Raw genomic sequence first — 5043 nt, forward strand, 5'->3', positions numbered from 1 at the left:
AAGTGGTGAAGGCTGGTACAATTGCAACATTTAAGAGGCATTTGGATGGGTATATGAATAGGAAGGGTTTGGAGGGATATGGGCCGGGCACTGGCAGGTGGGACTAGATTGGATTGGGATATGTGGTCGGCATGGGCGGGTTGGACAGAAGGGTCTGTTTCCGTGCTGTACATCTCTATGACTCTATGACTCTAGACGTTACTGCACTTATTGAAAACCTATGCCACATTTGCCTTTGGAATTTGAGCAAGAAGCTGGTTGTTCTATTTACAGGTAACCACCAGAGGGCAAGCTTCACTCACTTATCAACCAAATAGCAGCTCAAAATAACTTCTCCCACTTTAAGACAGTTGGAACGAGAGACTTGAGCTGGGAATTCATAACATCATTGTTATCTTCTTTTGTACTTCAAAAAAAGAAAAATGTGTATTTATATAGTGCCTTTCATGACCACAGGAGGTCCCAGAGAGTTTTATAGCCAAGAAAATATATATTTAAGGCTGCTCAATATAAGAAATCTGTACTCAATTTATGTACAGCAAGCCCCCACAGGCAGGAGTGTGATAGTGAACAGATGATTTTTGTTTGGGACGAGGGTTGTTGAAGAGGCAGTGAGGATTGCAGATGCTGGAGGTCAGAGTTGAGAGTGTGGTGCTGGAGAAGCCCAGCAGGTCAGGCAGCATCCGAGGAGCAGGAGAGTCAACATTTCGGGCATAAGCCCTTCATCAGGTCAGGAGGGTTGTGGAATCAGGTTTCCAAACAGACATGCCTGTGCAGTACTTGGGTGAGTGTTGCAGTGTTGGAGATGCCGCCTTTCAGATGGTATGTGAAAGACCATCATGGTCCCCGCATGGGGATGGAGGAGATTCTGTGGCTACATGGTGTTCTCCAGTGAAGCCAGGTCCTGCACTGGGAGAGGTCACAACAGGCCCTGGGGTACGAGGAACTGGGGTGAGGGGAGGGGGGGGCCGTCCTATGTACTCAGCTCAGAGGTCAGGGCCTCTGTGTTCAGGTCAGGGGTCAGGACCACAGTGTGCTCAGGTCAGGGGTCAGGGCCACAGTGTGCTCAGGTCAGGGGTCAGGAGCTTTGTACTCAAGTCAGGGGTCAGTGTCACTGTGCTCAGGTCAAGGTTCAGATGTCAGGGCCACAGTGTGCTCAGGTCAGGGGTCAGCGTTACTGTGCTCAAGTCAAGGGTCAGGACCTCTGTGCCTTGCTCAGGGGTCGGGGTCCCTGTGCTTAGGTCAGGGATCAGAACCTCTGTGCTCAGGTCAGGGTTTGGGGTCCCTGTGCTCAGGTCAGAGGTCAGGACTTCTGTGCTCAGGTCAGGGGTCGGGGTGCCTGTGCTCTGGTCAGGGGTCAGGACCTCTGTGCTTAGGTCAGGGGTCAGGACCTCTGTGCTCAGGTCAGGGGATAGGACCTCTGTGCTTAGGGGTTGGTGGGATGAGCAGGGAGGGAGGCGTGTGATTTCTGTCCCTGCCCCTGGTTTTGGTCAATTTTATCCGTCGGTCAGTTAGAAAGGAAATGATCTGTTCATTATCACATCGCTGTTTATTGGAGCTCACTGTTCACTGATTAGCTGCTGTGATTCCTACATGATCTGGAGATGCTGGTGTTGGACTAGGGATGGACAAAGTTAAAAATCACCAACACCAGGTTATCCTCCAACAAATTTATTTGGAAGTACTAGCTTTCGGAGCACTGCTCCTTCATCAGGTAGCGTTGTTCCTCCAGGTTACACTAAGCTTTGCTGGAGCACTGTAGCAGGCCTGAGATAGGGATGTTGGCACGGGAACATGGTGGGGTGTTCAAGTGCCAGGCGGCCGGAAGCTCAGAGTGGGCGTTTCACAAATCAGTCGGCCAGCCTCCGGTCTGCCTCCCTGGCACGGAGCAGACCACGTTGTGAGCAGCGAATGAAGTAGACCAGACTGAGTGAAGTGCAGGTAAAGCACTGCTTCACCTGGAAGGTGTGTCTGGGGCCTTGGGTAGTGAGGGAGGTGAATGGGAGGGTGTTACACCTTCTGCGATTGCAGGGGGAGGTGCCATGGGAGTGTGGGGCAGTGTTGGGAGTAGACCAGGGTGTCCTGGAGAGAACAGTCCCTGTGGAAGGTTGACGAGGGAGGAGCAGGGGAATATGTGTCTGGTGGTGGCATCCAGCTCGAGCTGGTGGAAATGATCATAGAACAATGAACATAGAACCGTACAGCCCATGATGTAGTGCCAAACATGATGCCAAATTAAACTTTCTGCCTGCCCTTGGTCCATATCCCTCAAATCCCTGCATATTCATGTGCTTATCCCAAATGGCCCTCCTAAATAACCCTCTGGAAGTTGCTCGGGTGATCAATAATCCTATCGATTGCTTCTCCTTTTCTTCCGGTCTCCCAACCCTCTCCCTCCCTCACCCCGTACATCATCAACTTAAATACCACCAGCCCCTTTCAATTCTGACAAGGGAGTCACTGGACCCGAAACGTTAACTCTGTCTCTCTCTGTCTCTCTCTCTCTCTCCACTGATGCTGCCAGACCTGCTGAGTTTTTCCAGTATTCCCCGTGTTTGCTCGAGATTTCCATCATCTGCAGTAGTCTGCCTTTATTCCAGTGCATTTTATTAAAATTCAGACTAAATTTGGTTACACTCAAACATAGAAAATAGGATAGAGCTCCTAAAGATAGTGGAATAAAGGGTTATTGGGATAAGGCAGGAACAGGGTAATGATTGTGGATGATCACAATGAATGGTGGTGCTAGCTCGAAGGGCCGAATGGCCTACTCCTGCACCTATTCTCTGTTGTCTATTGTCTATAGGAGAGGCAGGAGGCCATTCAGCCCTTTGAGGCGGCTCCACCATTCAATATGACGATGGTTGATCATCCAACTCAGTCCCGTGTTCCCGCTTTCTCCCCCATGCCCTTTGACCCCCCCCCTTTAACCCTAAGAGCTATATCTAATTCCTTCTTGAAAATGTTTTGGCCTCAACCACTTTCTGTAGCAGAGAATTCCAGAGGCTCCCCACTCTTGGGGGGAAGACATTTCTCCTCATGTCAGTCCTAAATGGCCCACCCCATATTCTTATTCTGTGATCCCTGGTCTCGAACCCCTGATCAGAGAGTCATAGAGATGTACTGCACCAAAACAGGCTCTTCAGTCCAACTCGTCCATGCCGACCAGATACCCTAACCTAGTCCAGTCCCATTTACCAGCACTTGACTCCTATCCCTCTAAACCCTTCCTATTCATATAACCATCCAGATGCCTTTTAAATGATGTAATTGTACCAACCTCCACCACTTCCTTCGGCAGTTCATTCCACACACGCACCACCCTCTGCATGAAAACGTTGCCCCTTAGGTCCCTTTTATATCTTTCCCCTCTCACCCTAAACCTATGCCCTCTAATTCTGGACTCCCCCACCTCAGGGAAAAGACCTTGTCTATTTACCCTATCCATGACCCTCATGATTTTATAACCCTCGATATGGTCACCCCTCAGCCTCCGATGCTCCAGGGAAAACAGTCCCAGCCTATTCAACCTCTCCCTATAGCTCAAACCCTCCAACCCTGGCAAAGTCCTTCTAAATCTTTTCTGAACCCTTTCAAGTTCTACAACATCCTTCCAATAGGAAGGAAACTAGAATTGCATGCAATATTCCAACAGTGGCCTAACCAACGTTGTGTACAGCCGCAACATAACCTCCCAACCCGTATACTCAAAATTCATCAGGAAAACCCTTTCTGTTTTTTCAATCATGGCTGATCATGTCACTTTCCTGTGTCATCTCTCAAGAGATTGGTGTTAGGTAAACACAAATTATAGTTGTTATAATTAAGCAGAAATAATCAATGGTTTGGGCTGATTTCAATGGCAGAGAATTTCCCAGCCAGACCACTCCTTGAGTGAAGAAATTTCTCCTCATCTCAATCCAAAATGGCCGACGTCAGACCCTAAACCTGCCAAATCTTTAAATTTGAAATGGAATAATTTGTCTTGTTCCACACCTTTAGACCAATAACCTTCTGAAACCCATGAACGAACGGTCAGCTCAAAATAAGATGTGGATGGGTCTGATGATGCCTTTGATATATTGCATAATTTGGTCAAATCTCTCTGATGTGTGTCAGGAACTCCACCCAAGCACTACTCTTCAGCAGGATTATTAATCTCAGACAAGAAGCTGAACAAATTGACTCTGCACCTTTCAGACAGTTTTGCCTTTTTTCAGACCTCTGCTTCTTATCACCTAACACCATTAAACTGTCTCTAACATTCTGACTGGAAACGGGAGGTATCTGACAGCGTGAGAGAGACATCTTACAGGAGTTAAGACATCAAAGTGCAACTTGAATCAAGTCCACATTGAAAGGTGGGATGCGAAACATTCCTGAGTTCGGACAACAAGCAGAAATAGTCATCATCGTCGAGTTTTGGCAGCTGCTAATAAACTAGAGGATAAAATAATAAAAGAGAAGCAAAATAAGACAAATTTGAGAGTTGGAATAAATTTGGAGTTCTTTCTGGAGTACCAGCCTGCCTTATTCATATGGATTTGCAAATAAAACATAATTTGTTACAATCAAGATCAAAGGGTTGCATGTCTTCCTCTTTATCCACTCTCGAGATTGGTCTATCCAAGTTTGAATCTTTAAAACGATATGCTTTTGTTATTTCAATATGTCCATGGTCATGTGTAAAGTTGTGAAGTTACAATGATACATCTATGATGAAACAAATAGATTAGCAGGTGAAGAATTTATTTTATTATTATTTTAAAAATCTCACTCCCTTAAAGGCATGAACATTTATTAATAAGGTAAAACCGGTCCTCAATCCCATTACGCTCACTCTCACGCACTCACACATACTCGGTCACACTCTCACCCTTTCACTCATGCTCTCGCTCACATTCACTCCCACATGCTCTCACTTTCACACACACATACACTCACAGTCTCACCCTCTCATACTCTCACACACTCAGTTACTCACACTCTCTCTCATTCACACTCACTCGCTCACACTCTCATTGACACTTTTTCTCACGCAGA

This window comes from Chiloscyllium plagiosum, chromosome 40 (genome assembly GCF_004010195.1).
Source record: "Chiloscyllium plagiosum isolate BGI_BamShark_2017 chromosome 40, ASM401019v2, whole genome shotgun sequence".
Classification (NCBI taxonomy): domain Eukaryota; kingdom Metazoa; phylum Chordata; class Chondrichthyes; order Orectolobiformes; family Hemiscylliidae; genus Chiloscyllium; species Chiloscyllium plagiosum.